The sequence below is a fragment of the Leucoraja erinacea genome, chromosome 19 (genome assembly GCF_028641065.1).
Source record: "Leucoraja erinacea ecotype New England chromosome 19, Leri_hhj_1, whole genome shotgun sequence".
Classification (NCBI taxonomy): Eukaryota; Metazoa; Chordata; class Chondrichthyes; order Rajiformes; family Rajidae; genus Leucoraja; species Leucoraja erinaceus.
The window spans coordinates 31,695,198-31,718,347 of NC_073395.1; positions in this window are offsets into that span (position 1 = coordinate 31,695,198).

The following is a 23,150-nucleotide window of genomic DNA, read 5'->3' on the forward strand; positions in this document are numbered from 1 at the left end:
CCACTAGACTCAGAAACAGCTCTGTCCCTCTGATATCAAGCTCCTGAACACTCCTCTCATAAGCTATAGTACTGTCTGATTCACCTCTGCACCTTTGCGGACACTGGACTTTGTCTATGGAACAGATGCGCTACATTGCTGCGAATTATATTCTGCACTCTGTATCTTGCACATTGTTATATCTATTACACCTGAGTTTCACTTGATTGTATTTATGTACAGTATTTTCTGATCTGAATGGATAGCATGTACAGTAAAACAAAGCTTTTCACTGTACCTCAATGCATGTGACAAAAATAAACCTAAATCTAAAGGCTGTGGAGTAAATATACATCAGTTGGCTCCAGTGTTGTTACAAAACTAAGACGGGACAGAAATAATATGGATTAATGAAAAAAATATCATCTTTAACAATTCGGTCAAGAGTTTCTCAGGTTATAATGAATGAAATTCAATGTAAACCAGTGGATATGGTTTATTTAGATTTTTAAGAGGCCTTTGATAAGATAGCACATGACAATGTGACATGGAATGAAGATTAGTTAACGGAGAGAAAACAATGATTAGGATTAAATGGGCATTTTTAGGTCGTGAGGCTGTGATTAATGGAGTGCCACTGGGATCAATACTGGGATACCAGCTGTTTGTAATCCACATCAGTCATCCGGATGGGAAGACCAAGTGTAATATATTACAATTTGCTGATGATTCAAAGGAGGTGGCAGTCTGGATTGTGAGAAGGATGCAGACAAGCTTCAAGGAGATGTAGAAAGTGAAATATGATGTGGAAAATTCTAAAGTTACCCACCTTGGTAGAATGTTTAAGTGGTATGAGATTGAAAATTGTTCAAAGGGATTGAATGGCCTTGTACATAAATAACTACAAATTAACAAGTCTGACTTGGAAATCAAAAGACAGGTTGAATTTTGGCAATTATTGTAAGTGAATATGTATACGAGGTAAAGGCATCATAATGTAATTATATGAGAGACCGCACCAGGGATATTGCCTTAAGTCTGATCTCCTTACTTAAGGAAGGATATATCTACGATAAAGGAGGTGCAATACAGATTCACCAGATTAATTCCAGGGACTGGAGGAGGGTTATTCATTGAGGAGAGATCCATTATGCAGATTTGCCTTTTACCCAAGATAGTTTAAAAGAATCAGAGATTATTTATTTTAAAACTTACAAAATTATTGGAGGCTTGACAGAGTGGATGCAGAGAAGTTCCATTTCCCTGGATAAGATATCCAGCACCAGGGATCATAAACCTCCAAATAAGACAGTGAACATCAAGGACAGAGGCGAGCAGACATTTCTTCACCCAAATAGTAGTGAGTTATTGAGTGGGTTAGTGAATTCTCTCTGTTAGAGTGCTGTGTATGCTCAGTTGCTGAGACCTTAATGATTTATGGATGTTAAAGTTAATACAGAAAAGTGTTGCTGAGGTAAAATATCAGCCATGATATCACTGAATGACAGAGCAAGCTCTGTGCTTTCTAATTCTTATGTTATTAAACACAATTAGTTTCTTCCAGTGAATACTTAATTATATTCCCAAAAAACAAAAACATTTTTAGATAATTTCTAGGACAAAAGTTTGATCTTTTGTGAATACGTCTTCTATTTCAGCACAAACAATACATTCATAATTGAATTGTGTTTTAGTGGGACACTGTGGAATAGTTATTGTATTTCCCTATAAAATAACCTGCACTATATAGTGTATGAAGGCGATTTAGTTATTCTGGGTTAAGATGTCTCGACCCGAAACGCTCCATAGATGTTGCCTCACCCGCTGGTGGGGGGGGGGGGGGGGGGGGGGGGGGGGGGGGCTACCATCGACTCCACAGTCAAAAAGGCACAACAGAGAATGTACTTCCTAAGGCAGCTGAGGAAGCACAATCTGCCACAGGCAATGATGGTCCAATTCTACACGGCCATCGTAGATCCTGTTCTCACCTTCTCCATCATGGTCTGGTTTGGTTCAGCCACCAAGCACGACACCTGGAGGCTGCAGCGAATCGTCCGATCAGCAGAGAAGGTTATTGGCTGCAACCTTCCTTCCATTGATGAACTGTACACTGCAAGGGCCAGGAAGCGAGCGGGCAAGATCATCCCTGACCCCTCTCACCCTGGCCACAAACTCTTTGAATCACTTCCCTCCGGAAGGCGAGTTCGGACTGTCAAAGCTGCCACAGCAAGACATAAAAACAGTTTTCATTCACGAGTAGTTGCTCTACTCAACAGCCAAAAATCTGTAGCCTCCCTTTGATCTCGTATTTTGTTGGTTCACATGCTTGATCAATGGTTTTTTATCATTAATGTTTTATTATTATTAATGTTTAGTGTTTTCTGAGTCATTCATAACTGTCACTGTATGTCATGTTGTTACTTATGGGCGGAGCACCAAGGCATATTCCTTGTATGTGAATACTTGGCCAATAAACTTACTCACTTATTTTCTTTATCAAAACTAGTCTAGTCCTCATTCTAAAGATGTCTCTGTATGAAGAATGATTTAACGAGAAAATGGACCAACTCATATTCCCATAATATGGTAAGCTAAAGGAAGATGCAATTAGTCTATTTAACATGATTAAAGGATTTGGTTAATTTGATGGGAGGAGATATATCCTTTGGCAGAATCCAGAACAAGGGGAATTAACCTTTACATTGAGCATGGACATTAGCAAATTATGTACAATAAGAATGTCCACACACAAAAGAGTTGTGGCATTTTGGAAGGACTCTTGCTTAAAAATCTGTTCAGGTTAGACTGATTGAGAATTCAGAACTGAGCATAATAGGATTTTGTAAGACAGTGATCTTGAGATTTAAAACCAAAGCAGGTAAGGTACAGATAAGTCATGATCTAATTGAGCAGCAGAAACAGGCTCAAAGGGCTTGTTTTGAATATCTGATCAATTTGAAACTGTTTAATCTTCAGTGATGCAGAATCCTTTGGCTAATAACTACACAGCTCTTGAAATTGTGCACCTTCGGTTTTGGTGTGAGGTTCTCTTTCCTTCACTTAGAGATTACAAATAGCCGTTTTTTTCCTGTTAGGGCATGTTAGATGCTAATAACTCCCAAATTCTGGACAGCCGAGTAAATCAGTAAACTTAACTAGTGCTAACTTCATTCAGAGCTCGAGCTCTTCAGTTCAGTTCAGTTTCAGTACAGTTTATTTAAACTTCAGTACAGTTTATTTAAGTGTCACATGTACCGAGGTACAGTGAAAAGCTTTTGTTGCCTTCTAACCAGACAGCAGAAAGATAATACAGGATTGCAATCGATCCATTTACAGTATATAGATACATGATAAGGGAATAACGTTTAGTGCAAAGAAAGGCCAGCAAAGTCCAATCACGGAGAGTCCGAGGGACACCAAAGAGGTTGATAGTAGTTTTGCATTGCTCTCTGGTTGTGCTAGGATGATTCAGTTGCCCGATAACAGCTGGGAAAAAAACTGTCCCTGAATCTGGAGTTGTGCGTTTTCACACTTCTATGCCTTTTGCCTGATGGGAGAGGGGAGAAGAGGGAGTGGCCAAGGTGCGACTTGTCCTTAATTATACTGCTGGACTTGCTCAATAGAAGGGAGGAAGGGAGGTTGGTTTGTGTGATGGTCTGGGCTGAGTCCACAAATCGCTGCAGTTTCTTGCAGTCTTGGATGGAGTTGTTCCCAAACCAAGCCGTGATGTATCCTGATAAAATGGTGCATCTGTAGAAGTTGGCGAGAGTTGTAGGGGAAATGCCAAACCTCCTAAGTCTTGTAAGGAAGTAGAGGTGTTGGTGTGCTTTCTTGGTCGTTGCTTTAATATGGATAGTCCAGGAGAAGTTGTTGGTGATATTAACTCCTAGGAATTTGAAGTTTTCAACCTTCTGCTTCTGCACCGTTAAAGGGGAAAAAAGACAATTACTTCCAAATACACCAGCATTGGAAATCAATGAATAAAATATTTGACATAATGCTGTGTGATGGTTACACAGAGGCTCCAGGACATGAATGTGGAAGTCTCTGGGCCCAGTGAAACTGATAAGACATCTTACTAGAAATGGTCAATGCACCACAGTCTTAGAATAAAGGGAAGGCCATTTAAGACTGAGGTGAGAAAAAACGTTTTCACCCAGAGAGTTGTGAATTTGTGGAATTACCTGCCACAGATGGCAGTGGAGGCCAAATCACTGGATGGATTTAAGAGAGAGTTAGATAGAGCTCTAGGGGCTGGTGGAATCAAGGGATATGGGGAGAAGGCAGGCACGAGTTATTGATTGGGGACGATCAGCCATGATCACGATGAATGGCGGTGCTGGGCCGAATGGCCTCCTCCTGCACCTATTTTCTATGTTTCTATGTTTCACCAAAGAATTCCTGTATTCTGGAGACACACAAATCTCTGGGGCAAAAAGGAACAAGACTGGGAAGGGATTTCAAGAGGCAGATTGACACAATTGTGCCTGGTCCATTGAAACCCCATCCAGCCAAGGCCACCATAAATTCTAATAGAGATACAAAGTGCTGGAGTTACTCAGCGGGTCAGGCAGCATCTCTGGAGAAAAAAGATTGGTGACGTTTTGGATCGGGACCCTTCTTCAGACTGGTGAATTAAAATTCTCCAGAAATGCTGCCCGACCCGCTGTGTAGCTCCAGCACTTTTGTCTATTTCAGTATAAACCAGTGTCTGCAGTCCCTTGCTACACCATAAATTCTAATTGACAGCAGGGCCTGTATTACAAGCACATACGTACCCCTGCCCTCTCATTAAAATATTCCTTGCAGTTATGAAACATATTCAATCAATTAATGGAGACAAGTCGATAGTTTTAGCCCATGCATGAAGTGGTGCTGTGCTCTGAGAGGTGAAGGGATAACTTTATTCCTAGTGCTTTGGCTGCACATATGGATACTAACAAGCAAGTTGCAACATTGCATTTGAAGTTTCTCAAAACCTCATCTGGAGCCCGTACATCAGACTCCACACGAACTGGCAAATTAAGGTTATCCCATTGAGAGGTTGCTCGTAAATGAATCAAAATGACTGGTTTATGCTAATCCCTGGTGATTTTTAGCACACTCTCCAGGGATATGATCACCTAGTATATAGGCCATCCTCTGTGGGGCTTTCTTCCAAGGTACCTTTCAAACCCTCTTCTCTTGCTTCTGGTTATGCTACAGACCCAGTGGGCAAAGCACCCAATTTATGAAGAAAGCAGCTGGTCTCACCTCTGGAATGTTGCCCAGACTTCCAAACATCTCCTTTTCCACATGTTTTTGTGCCTGATTTACAAGCGGCTCTACCGCACGTTGCTCACCTACAATGCAGCAAGTGATTTATTATCACTCTCAGGTGCAGGGCATGTCCCTACTCTTAAAACCCACTTCACTGTGACAACATTCTGCATTGCATGTTAAATGCGTGTACATCATACATTTTCATAGTGGGGTCTCCAGTTGAGCAGCACATGGCGATTGAACTTGTCTGCATAAGCTCCACATCTTCTGTAGGCTTGTACATCATGTCAAAAGGTCAGTCAGTTTAGTTTATTGTCACGTGTACGAGGTACAGTGAAAAGCCTTTGTTGCGTGCTAACCGGAGTGAATCAAAGAATTTTCCTCTGCGCTTGATACAAACACAACACCACGTCCTTGGGAAGTGAACACTTTAAACATTTTATTATTCAGTCACGTAACACTCAAAATCCAAGGACAATACAATTTCATGGCATTTTACTCTCAACCCGTGGGTCTTCAAGAATTCCATTGGATTTACAATTAGAATCAGCTAATGGTAATGGGACAATTGATTCAAGTACTGCATGTGATTTTTTTTTCCTGTGGTCTTAATATAGAGGCAACATTAACCTTGATTTTTATGTAAATTGCATTTGGATATTCTCAATTATAGTGTCTGAATTTGAACCCGGTTCAGACTAACTTCACATTTCTGCTTATTTTCATGCTATTAGAACAACAGCATCAAAATGTAATAAATGTCCTTAATTTATGAATACTTAATATTAAAGCTCAGTCGCTTTGAAAATTGAAACTCAACTTGTCATGCACAAAATGATGTGCTTGTGCATGCAAGTATGTGCATTAAAATAATCTAATTTAGAATACTTCACAGAAACAAATGAATTATTTTCAAGACAGGACTTTCAAGATCATTGCTTGATTCAATTGTTTTTCACTTTAGCCTTTTTCCTACTCTCTAACTGTGTGGTGTCTAATAGCTTTCTGCTTCTTAATGTTAAATCTTTTTTTTTCATTTGCTTTTTTCATTATCCAGCTAGAGTTGTAGCAGACTATCAACTCAAAGGGTTTGCTGGTTTTAGCTTTAGGGTTATCATTGACACATGTACAGAGGTACAGTGAGAAACTTTGCTTTGCATACTATCCAAACAGATCAGATATACTGTACATAAATACATTCAAGTCAAATTCAAGTACAATAGATAGAGCAAAAGGAAAGTTGCACAATGCAGTATATAGTTTTCAGCATTGTAGTGTATCAGTTCCATGGACAAAGTCCAATGTCCACAATGGGGTAGAGGCGAATAGGACAGTACCTTAGCCGATGGAAGGACCATTCAGAAGCATGATAATAAAAATGAAGAAACTGCTCCTGAGGCACTTATTTGCTTTGAGATTCACTTTTCCCAACCTACTTAATGTAACAATCATGGAGTGCAATGTATTTAGAACTTCCTTCTTTCAGATGGGAATTCTAGCTAAGAACCAGCGATCCATTACAGTATTAAAAATCACAGGGCATGATTTGAAGTGGGAAGTGGAGTTCCCTGAAGTACCAGCCTACATTTTGCTCTCAGCTGACACTTAAAAGGAGATCGATAAGATTTTTAGATCTTAAGAAAATGAAGAAATGTGGGGTTTGCACAGTAAAGTGGTACCAGGATAAAAGATCATATTGGATCATACAGGATAAAGATCATGTATCATATTGAGAGGTGGACAGATTATGCACAGGAGGCGAAATAGCCTGATCAGGCTTCCAATTTTCATATTATCTCATTTATTGCGATAATATAATTATTAATTTCATTACTGTTCAAGGTGTATGGCAGAATGGCTACAATGTATTACAATACAGCCATAACAACACTACAAAAAGTACTTACTTGGCAAATTAGCTTCTTGCAGTTCTTGAGGTATAGAAAAATAAATGCAAGTCCTGCATTCTTTATAAAGCTGTCCCATAACTTTAAAATATGCCATGTAACCATAATACAGCAGCATTTCATAGCTCTCACTGTGTTTGATCAATCATGGTAATATATACGGATGCCAGATAAACTGTCTTCTTACAATTTTCTGTTATTTTTCTGCATTCCTTCCTCATACAAATCATTAGAGCAATGGCTCAGCATGTTTTGACGTTTGGCCTACCTCAGGGTAGAAGAAACATAGAAACATAGAAAATAGGTGCAGGAATTAGGTCATTTGGCCCCTTGAGCCAGCACCACCATCAAATATGATCATGGCTGATCATCTAAAATCAGTACCCCGTCCGGCTTTTTCCCCATATCCTTTGATTCCTTTAACACTAAGAGCTAAATCTAACTCTCTCTTGAAAACATCCAGTGAATTGGCCTCCACTGCCTTCTGTGGCAGAGAATTCCACAAATTCACAACTCCCTGGGTGAAAATGTTTTACCTCAGCTCAGTCCTAAATGGCTTACCCCTTATTCTTAAACTGTGACCCCTGGTTTTGGACACCTCCAACATCGGGAACATTTTGCCTGCATCTAGCCTGTCCAATCCTCTTAAGAATTGTATATGTTTCTATAAGATATGCTCTCATCCTTTTAAATTCCAATGGATAACACAAGAGTGTATTTTTATTTCCATGAATTCCTCATTGTGTACTTGCGTTGCTTCTTTCAACTAAAGTCAATGTTGATTAGTTCATGTGTAGGAAGGAAATGCAGATGCTGGTTTAAACCAAAGATGGACACAAAATGCTGGGGTAACTCAACGGCACAGGCAGCATCTCTAGAGAGAAGGAATGGGTGACTTTTTGGGTTGAGACCCTTCTTCAGACAGTTTGATTAGTTCATGTTTACTGAAGCATAATAGTAAGCTTGGACATTATCGGTCACGTCATCCAAAATTTATGTATATAGAGATGTGGAACCTTTAAGCTGTCCACATCTAGTGGATGAAGGGGAAATTTATTACCAGTGTCTGCACAGACGAGTGTCAGGATTACTTTATTATGTAAATGTGCTCCGCCCATGAGGAGCTACATATGGCATTGAGCCAAAGGATAATCCCTGAGGTAATAATGACCTTCCAATTTCACTCCAGCTGTCTGGGAAGCAAGTGGAAACAGCTTGTTTCGTCATACACCATTTAGTGTGAAAGGTCCAGGGCTTTTTATTTTAATCAAGGCATTCATTTGAATGCCATTGCATTTTCATGCATGCAATCCAACAAACTATTTTCAGCTGAAGCCTCACGATCGTACATTAATCAATGTATACAGCTGTGAAAAGCACAATTTTAAGAATATATAGATTGAAATAATATTTGTAAACTAAGCCGAAACAATTTAGCAATGAAATATGACTTTCTTCACTGACCTAGACTTGTGTGTAATATGGTTTTATGATATGGATTTTTGTGTTTACAATGAAAATATGCATCCCTTTATTTGCAATGAAAAGAAGGTGATAAGACTAACGCAGTATGGTGAAACGGAAGGGTGAATATCCATAAAATAAAATTTAGTAGTATATATTCACAATTATCTCGTTGTGGGTGGTATGGTACCTTTGGGGGTAGTGGTAAGATTCTTTGCCTCCAATAATAAATAAATCTATCTTCATGACATAGTACAAAATTGCTACTAATTTGTACTAGGCAAAACAGAATAATTTAACCATTGATAAGGGTGACAGTTTTTGGGTAATAAAATATTGAAAATTGACTACAGAACTGAGGAAACAAGAATGTCACACTTCTGTGACTTGCAACACAGAGGACCTTTTCAAACTTGATGATCACATTATTTGGTCTGTCTTCAAGGAGTTATGAGGATAAATGGGAGGGATAAAAAAAAATAGTCCCTATATCTGGTATTCAGATATGTTAACATTTTCTTCTCCCTATAGGGATAAAGTGCACATTTGTGAAAATTTAATAGAGCCCAGATGGGATCCATTACCTTTCCTTCGAGCAGTCATGGGGTTTAAATGTACCACATAGAGCTCATAGCAGATTGTTGGCTGGTGTTAGTTTAATTAGGCCTAGTGAGAGCATATTAGGATAATTGCCAGGTTGTACAGGAACTCAGCCAGACAGATCCCAAACATTCTTTGTATGGAGAAGAGGGGCCAAGCAAAAAGCTCACCTGACTGTATCCCAAGTGATTGCATCATGGCCTGGTAATATGTTCCAATGCACAAGAAGTTTCAGAGAGTGGAACCTAGTTCATCATGGGCACAGTCCTCCCCATCATCAAAAGTATCTAAACGAGGCTCTGCCACAAGAAGGTGGTAGGGTATTCTCATAACGTTTAAGAGACATGTGTACAGGTACATGGATAGGATAGGTTTAGAGGGTTATGGGCCAGGCGTGGGCAGGTGGAACTAGTGTAGATGGGGCATGTTGGTCGGCATAGGAAAGTTGGGCTGAAGGCCCTGTTTCCACACGGTATGACTTTACAACTCCATGGCTCTATTATCAAGTATCACCACCATCCAGGCTATGCCTACTTCTCGCTACTACCATTGGGCAGGATATACAGTAAAACAGCCTGAAGTCCCAGATCACCAGGTTGTGAAACAACTACTTTCACATAACATTTCATGTTCTTCAACAATCTGCACAACCAGAATCCTATCTCAGCAACGGAACACTGCGACCACCTCTTGCACTACATAGACTTTTTTTTCTCATTGTGTTTTGCACTAATGGATATATTTTTTTAATTTTTGCAGTCTTTGGCTTGAATAATTTATGCTTTCCTGCATTGTCTGAGTCTGTGCCTGTGATGTTGTGACAAATAGGCTTTTCATTGTATTTGTATCTCACCATCCACGCATATGACATTGACATGAATTCCTTGTCTTGCTGCCTCATTTGCCTCCCTCATCACTCCACCCCTCAACTTGCTTGAACTCATGAGTTTGATTGCCTCTTGACACCCAAGTTGTGTGCTCTTTTTAACTATTGATGTCATTTAAAAAATGAAAACAGTATTTACCGTTACCTCCAGGTTGCAGAACAGCTTCTTGCCACCATAGAAACATAGAAATATAGGTGCAGGAGTAGGCCATTCGGCCCTTCGAGCCAGCACCGCCAATCAATATGATCGTGGCTGATCATTTAAAATCAGTACCCCGTTCCTGCTTTTTCCCCCATATATCTTGATTCCTTTAGCCCTGAGAGCTAAATCTAACTCTCTCTTGAAAACATCCAGTGAATTGACCTCCACTGCCTTCTGTGGCAGAGAATTCCACAGATTCACAACTCTCTGGGTGAAGACATTTTTCCTCATCTCAGTCCTAAATGGCCTACCCCTTATTCTTAAACTGTGAGCCCCTGGGTCTGGACTCCCACAACATCGGAACCATTTTTCCTGCCTGTCCAATCCTTTAAGAATGTTATATTTTATATGTTCCTATTAGGCTCTTGACCCATCCCATAAACCTTTACCACCACCTCTGTACCCAATTGCAAGGAATTGATAACAAAGTCTGCATTACATTATTTGGCAAGCACCATCATGGTCCGCTTTATCTAGTACACTGCATTAGATATTTTATATTTATTTGTTGTGTTGTTCTGTTAAATATGCCTGTAAGCCTGCAGCAAGGAAGAATTCATGTTTTTTCTGGTCTCAGTGCACATGACAACCAAAAATTCCTGACTCCTCTTAACCAATGAATAATTAATTTAAAATATTAAGACATGACAATATCAGTAAAATAAAGGCAAAAAAAGTACCAAAACCACTTGTAAGCATTTTCCTTGCTAATTCATCTCCCAACATACATCATGAGTATGTATAAGGCTAATCAACCAGATCAAACCAAATCAAATGAATCAGTCCCTCCATGCATTAGGTCCCTCCATGTAACTGGTCCTCCAATATATCAGGTCCCTCAACACAACATGTAAGGACTGTGCACCACAACTCTGCTGAATCCAGTGGCGTAGGTGGGCCATTGGGGGGTGATGCGCCAATGTTAACTACCAACACGTTCCTGATTTCTGCACAGTGGTGCACAGGTTCGGAAGTAAGGGGGGAACAAAAAAAACTGATCTGCACACTTCAGCGCGTCTACTGTTCTGCATGGAATCACTGGCTGTTGAAGAATGGGGTCTTCCTGCAAGGAATTGCTACTTTGGCACTGTGGGAGCGCATCACAGACAGCGGCAGACTCGGGGTTATGTAAAATGACCCAGCAGTTTAGTATGGTAAAGGCTTTAAGAAATTTAAAAAATATTTGTAGGAGAGCATTTTAAAATATCTGAAAATTTAGTTTAGTTTAGTTTATTGTCTCATGTACTGAGGTACAGTGAAAAGCTTTTGTTGCATGCTAACCAGTCAATGGAAAGACAATACATGATTACAATCGAGCCATCCACAGAATATAGATACATCAAAAAGGAAATGTCACCCATTCCTTCTCTCCAGAGATGCTGCCTGTCCTGCTGAGTTACTCCAGCATTTTGTGTCTATCATCAAAAGCGAATAACATGAATAACAATAACATTTAATGCAAGATAAAGTCCATTAAAGTATGCTCAAAGATAGTCCGAGGGTCTCCAATGAGATAGATAGCTCAGGGCTATTCTCTAGCTGTAGCAGGGAAGAAACTGTCCCTGAATCTGGAAGTGTGCGTTTTCACACTTCTAAAGATCTGACTTGGTTATGGAAACTGTATACTAGGGAATATAAATAAAGAGAGGCCAAAGCTGCTGGAAGCAAACCTATTACAAACAAAATAATTAAAGATAAGATTGGTTGTTTGAGGTGTTGAATCGGGAAAGAGTCAAACATAAGATATATCAGCCTGCAGGCCAGTCAGCAGTCTTGTCATTCACAAAGCAGCACTGTGCTACACACAAAGTGGCTTTCACGCACGTACACTCATTAGTTCAGCACTGACTCTTGAAGCCTTAAACCTTGAGAGTACTCTCCAGGAAGTGAGTAATGTGAGAATGAAGTTAAAAAAACGTAATTTATATTCTGAAAAATATCCTCTTGAGAAAATCATTAAGGTATAATTTTCACCTTCACGTGCAGTTCAATAAACCCGTACTACTCACAAATTAGTTTTGCTGACTAAACTAGTCACAGAAACTTAAAACAAATGCCGTAATCTGCATTAGGTTAGTGATGACGAGGCCGGCAAACCTCTACAATAACAAATACGCCACAGAGTTATGAATAACTTTACTAATAACCTCTGCCATCAGCAGTAAAGATTGATTTTGACTTGAACTGCATGCGCACATTTGTTGTGAATTGACTTCTAAAACATGCAGTGATGTCAGGAAGAAATGATGCCATTATTCATTCCAATTATATTTAATCGTTACAGTCTCCCACCTCAGAGCTGCCCTGAACTCATACGAATCTCTTGCCATCTCATCCTGCAAAGCAAAACAAATGAGTGCATGCCTGAGATTGAAACTTGATACTGCACGCTTCATGAATGGATAAGGGCAGCTCTCACCTCTAAAACTGAGAGATCACATTTGGTGCGATTCATTTCTGCGATCTTTCCTCCCATTCCTACAATGGGCAGGTAACACCTTCCAGGCAGTGAAGTCAGAAATCTGCAGATGTTTCTCTACTTTCTCTAGCCTATCTTCAGTGGTTAATTTTAACAAGGGTTGCAGAAGACTTTGGGGAAAATCCCAATCTGTCTGCAATTGGGGTTACCGTGACAGTGGAGGAGAATTCAAGCCATCTTCAACTGGGGTTACTTGGCAGGTAGAGAAAGCTCACCCAATCTGTCTCTCTGGTAATGTTTGCAGGTGGAAGCCTCAGTCAGTATCATGCTGGGGTTACTTTGGCTGGTAGGGAAGTCACACTCATCTTCTGCCATGGGTTATAGAAACATAGAAAGTAGGTGCGAGAGCAGACCACCAGGTCCATCGAGCCCGCACCGCCATTCGCTCATGGCTGAACACTAAACAGACACACTTACCCACAAACAGTAGACACAAGACACAGAACACAAGACACTACCCTCCCCTTTATACCGCTATCACCCCTCTCCACCCCGGTTGCAAGAACCTCGTGATCTCCTGGGGGAGGCAAAAAAACGGATAAAAACCCAGGTCCAATTCGGGAAAAAAATCCGGGAAATTCCTCTCCGACCCCAATCTAGGCGATCGACACTTGTCCAGGAGATCACTCAGGTCTTACTATACTAACCATACCTAGGTCCATATCCCTGCCCTCTCCCCGTAGCCCCTTATCCCCTTGGCAGCTAAAAAACCATCTATTTTAGTCTTAAATATATTTAAAGTTTCTGCTTCCACTGCTCCCTGGGGCAGTGAATTCCATAAATTAACCACCCTCTGGGTGAAGAAGTTCTTCCTCATCTCAGTTTTAAAAGAGCCCCCCCTTATTCTGCAACTATGTCCCCTAGTTCTAGTTTCCCCGATCATTGGGAACATCCTCGGTGCATCCACCCGATCAAGGCCCCTCACGATCTTATATGTTTCAATGAGATCGCCTCTCATTCTTCTAAACTCCAAAGAGTAGAGTTCCAGCCTACTTAACCTTTCCTCATATGTCAATCCCCTCATTGCAGGAATTAATCTTGTAAACCTTACATTGCATTGACAGGTTCGGAAACACAGGCACTGAATTTAGATACTGCAAAGTTGCTCCCAGTCAACTCAACCTTAAAAAGCCCTCCTCACAAACATGTGGGGATTGTTTTGTTTTTCCAATTGGAATAGCTGTTCCCACTGAAAATTGGATTGGGATAGACGTGTCTCCACAAACGACTTGCTTTCTTGCCTTCATGATTTCATACCTTAGGGAAAATATTCAGACTATCTCTATCACAAACACTGGGCATGTCTTGTCCCACTGGCCAGATAGATCCATCAGGGCCTGCATAACAAACATGTATAGATGGGAGGAAATAGCTCCAGGAGTTTTGAACATTGACTGCAGACCCCATCAGACTCACGTCATCAGATCAAACACTATCTAGGAAACCTCCTCCTAATTCATCCTCAATGAAAGATGAAAAGTAATATGAAAATTTTGTGCTCTCGAAATTGAACACTTGGAAGAAGCAGTGAAACTAGAAAGGACTCAGAGTGTAGCCTGGGTGTGAGAATCAATGTCCATCCACAAGATTGGCTGAAAGCACCATGGCTGAGAGATCTGGATGATTAATGAAGAACATAACTAACGGATTGCAGCAAGTTACCATATAACCATATAACAATTCCAGCACGGAAACAGGCCATCTACGCCCTTCTAGTCCTTGCCGAACACGTACTCTCACCTAGTCCCATCTACCTGCATTCAGACCATAACCCTCCATTCCTTTCCCGTCCATATACCTATCCAATTTATTTTTAAATGATAAAATCGAACCTGCCTCCACCACTTCCACTGGAAGCTCATTCCACACAGCTACCACTCTCTGAGTAAAGAAGGTCCCCCTCATGTTACCCCTAAACATTTGTCCCTTAATTCTCAAATCATGTCCTCTTGTTTGAATCTTCCCTACTCTCAATGGAAAAGGTTTATCCACGTCAACTCTGCCTATCTCTCTCATAATTTTAAAGACCTCTATCGTCCCCCCGTAACCTTCTGCGCTCCAAAGAATAAAGACCTAACTTGTTCAACCTTTCTCTGTAACTTAGGTGCTGAAACCCAGGCAACATTCTAGTAAATCTCCTCTGTACCCTCTCTATTTTGTTGACATCTTTCCTATAATTTGGTGACCAAATTGTACACCATACTCCAGAATTAGCCTCACCAATGCCTTGTACAATTTTAACATTACATCCCAAATTCTATACTCAATGCTCTGATTTCTAAAGGCCAGCACACCAAAAGTTTTCTTTACCACCCTATCCACATGAGATTCCACCTTCATGGAACTATGCACAGTTATTCCTAGATCCCTCTGTTCAACTGCATTCCTCAATTTGCATTCCTCAATACACAAGGGAGAAACTTATTTGACCTCGTCTTCACCAATCTTCCTAGGGCAGATGTATTTAGCCATGATACCATGGGTAAAAGCGACTACCAAGTAGCAATGTTACAAAATTTTGAGATTTTAAAAATCAAGTCTGCAATTTTCCCATCAGATAAAGCATAAAAAGAAGTTTAATTTTACACCTAATTCACTTTCATATCTTCAGTATTAAAAAAGTTATGGCCATTTTCATACTCTGAAATTAGCACCTTGTTCCCTATTGCTTTTCCATTGACTTAACTCAAAAGCTGTGATCGAGGACAGTCAAAAGCCCATAACTTTCTTAAAAATTAAGAGAACTGAATGAAATTCTCAGTTATTATAGATTGAAGCATTCTGAAACAAATATGAAACAATCTTACTTGGATGACCTGAAATTAAAGCATATAATTAGTTAGTTACCTAATTGTAGCTAATTAATTACAATTTACAATTAAATTCCAAATTACAATTAAAAATTAAATTACTAGATCTAAACAACTATCCATTTCTTAAGAAAAGGATAACATTTTTAAATAGCCTAAGTGTCCAAATAACATTCACACAAGAATTCACAATATAACATTGTCATGAATTTATAGGCCAAATGGAAGGAATGCTTAATTCCCATAAATCAATGGCCATTTAAATCATCTTGCGAGCGGGTTTTTGTGGAACGTGATCAATTGGAACGTTGTGGTTGCAGTGAATTTGAACCCCATATCGGCAGGAAAAGCACTGCTGGTTCGTATGCGGCCAAAATCACATTTTAGCCAATTAAATTTGGATTAGTCATCCTAAAAAGCAAGATTATATGTAAAATAGCCGACTTACATTATGTTTTGTCCCCTACTTGAGATCCGTCCCATTGTAGGCGTTGAGGGCGTTAGAAGTAGCCTTTTATTTTACTCCAGCGATTAAATTGTCCCGCAATTTTTTTTTGTTAAACTTCCGAGAACAGCAGTTGGCAGTCCGAGGAAGTTTGCCTCCGACAGGTAGGAGAAAATGGCATTTTAATCCCGCCTCCCCCCCCCCCCCCCCCCCCCCCCCCCCACCCCCATTCAAAGGCACCAACGTTGCGCACACGGCCAGTGGCAGAACTGCAGCTCCGCTGAAGGTAAGTTTTGTAACATCGCTATACCAAGCAGTTCTTTTGGAGACAAAATTCTACCTTCATGCTGCGCACACCTTCCACCCCATTGTATAATATTATAAACATGCTAAATGAGATAATATTAGAATAGATTTAGCAGCTCAAACCAGGGCATCCATGAAACAGTAACTCAGTAGAATTGTATGCTGCACACAGTCTGGGATATTTCTCACTCCACATTAACATCCATCAAGGGGATTAACCTTAGTTCAATGAGAAGAACCGAAAGACGTGCCAGTAGCAGCTCTAGGGACACCTAAGCTTGATGAGACGCCAGTCTAATGAAGCTGCAATGAGGACTAGACAGAGACATAAAACAGCATGCAATGTTAAAGTTAAATTATCGCACAATCAACAAAGCAGATCGAAGCTTTGCAGCTTTAACATTACTAGTGCAAATGTGATGGACAATTCGGGAATCTAATGGAAGAAGGATGTTGAAGAGTATCCTTAACATCACTAAAAGCAAGGCCCAGTATGTGAGAAGTATATCAAAACATCAAGGATTCACAACAAAGGTCAGTGCTAAATAGATTATTTTTGTGGCTTTCTACTGAGATAGAGTAATAGAGTGATACAGCAATGTAACTTCAGCCCAACTTGCCCATGCTGACCAAGGTGATAATCTACAGCATGAGATCCTTAAGTTCCTGTCCCACTTTCCTGAGTTATTCACGAATTCTCCCGATTTTCCACTTGATTCAAACTCGCAGAATATAGCGAGTCCGTAGGAGGCCGCAGGAGTCCGTAGATATATCGTAGCGGCTCCTTGTGCCAACCGTAGGTACTCGGCGCATCAGGTAAGTTGCAATTTTTCTCCTCCCGACTATTTTTTTACTCGTGGACATTTTTGATCAAGCTGGAAAAAACGTCCCGACTTACCTGATGCCCCGAGTACCTACGGCTGGCACAACGAGCCGCTACGATATATCTACGGACTCCGACCACCTTCTACGGACTCGTTACGAACATTCTGCAAGTTTGAATCAAGGGGAAAATTCGGGACAATTCGGGAATAACTCGGGAAAGTGGGGCAGGCCCTTTACCATCATAACAGCTAGTTTTCGGTCAAGACAATTCATTATACATGATATCAAGAAATTGTATAATTCCACATTATATCAAGAGTGCTGGATGCAGCAAAGAATCAGAAACATCTCAACTGTAAAACTGTAAGCCTGTGTCTCAGAACTAGCCGAATCGCCAATCATGGTTCACAGTTACAACAGTGGCAGCTACCCAACAATGTGGCCATTTGCTTAGGTATACTCTGTTCATGAAAAGCAGAACAAATCCAATCCAACTGTTCCTCATAAGCTGTCTTCTCAATCAGCAAAATAATGGTAGCTGTCGTTGACTGTGGTATCCAGTGCCACTTACTGGCAATCTACTCACTGATGCCCAACTTATGTTTGGCACGAGAGTTCATGACAGCCTTGGTCTGAACATAAGGTCTGAATCACAGAAGTGAAGGGTGAATGACTGCCCTTGATATTCAGGCACCATTTGACCAGATGGGGAATCAAATCACCCCAACAGAACTGAAATCAACAGATATAAAAAGGGAAAATATTGCAATGACTGAAATCATACCTTGGACATAGGGAGATGGTTGTGGTTGTCAGAGGTAAATCATCCCAGTCCTGGGACAACAGTGAAGGAGTTCCTCAGGACAGTGTTCTAGGACTAACTATCTTCAGTTACTCCATCAATGACTTTCCTTCTACCTTGTCAGAAATTATATATTCACCATAGATTGTAGAACATTCAATTCCACTTGTAGATCATTCAACCTGAATGCAACATTCTACTTTTAGCAAGGCCGAGGCAACATTTAAACTTGGGTTGATGTGTCAATTAATGACCATGCCACAACATTGCCAGGCAAAGACTGTCCCCAATACGATAGAGTCCGAACAGCTCATCTTGAAATACAATAGCACTATCATTAATGTGCTCTTACCATCAATATTCTGACTCTCACTGTTAATCAGAAACTTGACTGAAACAGCCACATAAATACAATGGTTATAAGAACAAGTCAAAGCCTGTGTAGCCAGCAGTGAGTGCCTCATCTCCTGACAACCCAAGGCATTTTTCACCATCCACAAGGTACTTGTCTGGAGCCAGGGGGATTAGTGCCCACTTGCCCATATGAATGCAGCTCCAATAACTCTCAAAATGTCAATTCTATCCAGGACAAAGAAGCCAGTGTGAATGATATGCCATCGACTACCTCATCCCTTCTACCAGCAGAGCAGAGTGGCTGCAGTGTGTACCATCTATTAAATACACAGCACGTACCTGCCATTTCTTCTCAAACCCACCAGGAATAGAAAGGGCATCAGGCAAATGGGAACAACACCTTAAGCTTCCCTTCCAAAGTAACACATCTTCCTGCCTTGGAAAAACATCCTGAGTCCTTTATCTTCAACAGTTCTAAACCTTGGAACACCCAACAGCTAAACTGTCAGCAACGCATCAAACAACACCTTCAGAAAATGAGTGGCTCAGGAAAAGGGCCCACCAACATATAATCCTCCAAAATTTCTGCCACCTCCAATGAGATTCCACCACTAGCCATATTTTCCCATCACTACCCCTTTCTGCCTTCTGCAGAGACTGTTCCCTCCTCAACTCTCTGGTTAACTCATCCCTTCCCACCCCCTCCCCAGGCATCTTCCCCTGCAACCGCAGAAGATGCACTACCTCCTCCCTCGACTCTGTCCAGGGACCCCAACAGTACTTTCAGGTTAGGTAGAGATTCATTTGCACCTCCTCCAACATCATCTACTGTATCCGTTGTTCAAGATGTGGACTCTTATACATCGGCGAGAACAAACGTAGACTAACCGATCATTTTGCGGAACACCTTCGCTCAGCCCGTCTGAACCTACCTGATCTCTTAGTTGCCAGACACTTTAATTCTCCTTCCCATTCCTACTAGGTCTCCTCCATTGTCAGAGTGAGACTCAATGCAAATTGGAGGAATAGAATCTCATATTTCGCTTGGGCAGCTTACAGCACAGTGGTATGAATTTGAATTTCTCTCACTTCAGGTAGCCTCGGCATTCTCTCTCTCTCTATCCCTCCCCCACCCAAGTTGCACTAGCTTCTCATTTTCACCCTACAAACAGCTAACAATGGCCTGTTTCTGTTATCATCGTTACTTTTTTTGCATATCCATTGTTCTTTATCTCCCCACATCACCACGTATATCTCTCGTTTCCCTTATCCCTAACCAGTCTGAAGAAGGGTCTCGACCCATTTCTTATCTCCAGAGATGCTGGTCTCGCTGAGTTACTTCAGCTTTTTGTGTCTATCTTCGGCTCACCATGCCTTCTCAAGTCAAGTCAAGTCAAGTCAATAGATTTTATTGTCATGTGTCCCAGATAGGATAATGAAATTCTTGCTTGCTGCAGCACAACAGAATATAGTAAGCATAAATACAGAACAGTTTGGTGTGTCTATATAGCATAGACCATGTATATATACACATACATAAATAAACAGATAAAGTGCAATAGGCTATTATGGTTCAGAGTTTGTTTGATAGCGAGTTTAATAGCCTGATGGCTGTGGGGAAGAAGCTGTTCATGAACCTGGATGTACCATATTTCAGGCTCCTGTACCTTCTCCTGATGGCAGCAGAGAGATGAGTGTGTGGCCAGGATGGTGTTGGTCCTTGATGATGCTGGCAGCCTTTTTGAGGCAGCGGCTGCGATAGATCCCTTCGATGGTGGGGAAGTCAGGGCCGAAGATGGACTGGGCAGTGGTCACAACTTTCTGCATTCTTTTCCGCTCCTGGGCACTCAAGTTGCAGAACCAAGCCACAATGCAACCAGTCAGCATGCTCTCTACTGTGCACCTGTAGAAGTTCGAGAGAGCCCAATTTGACATACCGACTCTCCGTAATCTTCTCAGGAAGTAGAGGCGCTGATGTGTTTTCTTTATAATTGCATCAGTGTGCTGGGACCAGGAAAGATCTTTGGAAATATACACGCCCAGGAATTTGAAGTTCTTGACCCTTTCCACCGTCATCCCGTTGATATAAAGGGGATTGTGGGTCCCTTCCAAAGTCCACAGTCAGTTCCTTTGTTTTGCTGGTGTTGAGAGCTAGGTTATTGTGCTGGCACCATTTGGTCAATCAGTCGATCTCACTTCTATACTTTGACTCATCCCCATCAGTGATTCGTCCCGCAACAGTAGTGTCGTCAGCGAACTTGATGATGGAGTTCGCATTATGTCTGGCTAGAGTATAGAGGGGGCTGAGCACACAGCCTTGAGGTGCCCCGTGCTGATTGTTATCGAGGATGCCACATTTACACCAATACGAACGGTCTGTCGATGAGGAAGTCGAGAATCCATTTGCAGAGAGATGCGCAGAGACCCAGATCTGAGTGATTGGTAACCAGTTTGGAGGGGATGATTGTATTAAATGCCAAGCTGTAGTCAATGAATAACAGCCTGACATATGAGTTTGTGTTGTCCAAGTGGTCCAGAGCGGAGTGGAGAGCCAGTGAGAACACATCCACCGTTGATCTGTTGTGGTGGTAAGCAAACTGCAGTGTGTCGAGGTTCTTGTCGAGGTAGGAGTTGATATGCGCCATAATCAACCTCTCAAAGAACTTCATCACCACAGACGTTAGTGCCACTGGTCGATAGTCATTGAGGCACGTCACCTGTGGTCGAGGGTGTTTGATCCTCTGGTGCTGCAGGAGACATGTTGGTGGAAGTTAGGGAGCGATTTCTTAAGGTTGGCTTTGTTGAAGTCCCCGGCTATGGTGGTAAATGCCTCGGGGTAAGCCGTCTGGTGCTTGTTGACCATGGCGTGCAGCTCCCCCAGTGCCAGATGAACATCAGCCTGGGGTGGGATGTAGACCGCGATCAGGATGATGGAGGTGGGGGGGGCTTGATTGTAATCATGTCTACAATTGTAGTCTTTTCTGTGACTGGACAGTACACAAACAAACGGTTTTCATAGTACCTCAGTACAGGTGTCAATAATAAACTCATCTAAACAATGGTTGCCACAGGAGGATGGTTTATTGGTATCAGGTATGCCCCTTTATTGTGCAAGATGGTTTTTCTCAAAGTGTGGGCCCAGATGGAAACAGCTTTCTAATCACTAACTTGTTCTGGAAAAGCTAGATTCTGTCTAAACACATATACATATGTCACCAGAACAATAATCATTGAGCATATTTCTCCATCCAGGGTATCTAAGACAATTAAAACACTTTTATTCTCACCCAGCTGAGATTAATTAAATCAGACCAGATAAAGGAAACAGCTGGAATTTTCTTGATCTTAAGGGCATAGCCCTTCACCATGTTAGATATGTGAATCAATTGTCAATATGCTTGAAATTATATCTGCAGGAATATCTGTTTTGTGGAGCAAACCACATTTCCATATTGTTTCCATATTGTACAGGTTGTAAACAAGCAGTACCATCTACTTCTCTGCAGGAGCACTTTTTAGTGCTTTCACTGTGCAGACAGATTGCAGAGATCTTAAGTTTATCATTTGCAAAATTGATTACTTTGGTGATATGAATTTGCACACAAAGTTATTTAAAGTCATTTTACCGGAGATAAATCCATGAAAATTTGCACATTATTGATATTTCCTGCTTTAATCCTTTTCCCCACAGGCATTTTAGAATAACGTTTACACCACCGAACTACAAAGTCTTTACCTTGCCTGTAATTACTCTGATGAGAGTAATGATAAGTTCCAAACTTGACAGCTTTATGTTTCTGAAGATATCACTGAAGCCAGTTTTGAGTTTCTCCCCTCCAGTCACGAACGCCAAGTGCATCTTAATGCAACCTCTACCAAAAGCAGATCTGGTCTGGAAGCATTGATAATTCAAGTTTCAAGTTTTCAAATTTCAAGTTTAGTGTCATATGCACAAGTACAGTTAGAATGAAAAACCATGCTAGCAGCAGACTCACACATCTTAACAGACAAATACACACTAAACAATCAAATTCTACATAAATTACACACTAAATTAAAAAAATAGATTAATTAGTGCATACAAATGTTACTTAGAAAAAAACCCATGTCCATAATAGTGCAAGACTATACTATAGTGTTCCATTGTTGAGGTAAGGTTAGGGTTGTATGCGTTGGTTCAAAACCTTGATCGTTTTAGGAAAATAGATGTACCTGAAATTGGTGGTGTGGATCTTCAGGCATTTTAACTCCAGCCCAATGGTAGCAGTGAGAAGAGGGCATAGTAGGCCCTCAATGATAAACGCTACTGCTTGAGGCAACGCCTCCTAAACTGTTTTTGATTGAGAGGAGGGCTGTGCCTGTGATGGACCAGGCTGAGTCCTCCACTCTCTGCAGCCACTTGTATTCCTGGGCATTGGAAATGCTATAAGAGGCCATGATGCAACAGCCAGTGCATCTGTAAAAGGCTGTTAGAGTATTCAGATTCATACCGATTCTCCACAATGGATTCTCCTCTCTCAGCATTACCTCATAGATGCAAGTGCCACCTTTCACGTATGTAAGATATTTTTGCCTGGATTATATGACCTCTGAAATCTTGGCCTTGAATTGTTGGTGGTCAGTGATTCCAGTAAATCCAAATGTGAGGAGGATGGGTCAGAATTTGGGAGTAAAAGAGAATATGTTGGGTTTACAAAGTTTGCGGATGACACTAAGCTGAGGGGCAGTGTTAGCTGTGAGGAGGATGCTAGGAGACTGCAAGGTGACTTGGATAGGCTGGGTGAGTGTGCAAATGTTTGTCAGATGCAGTATAATGTGGATAAATGTGA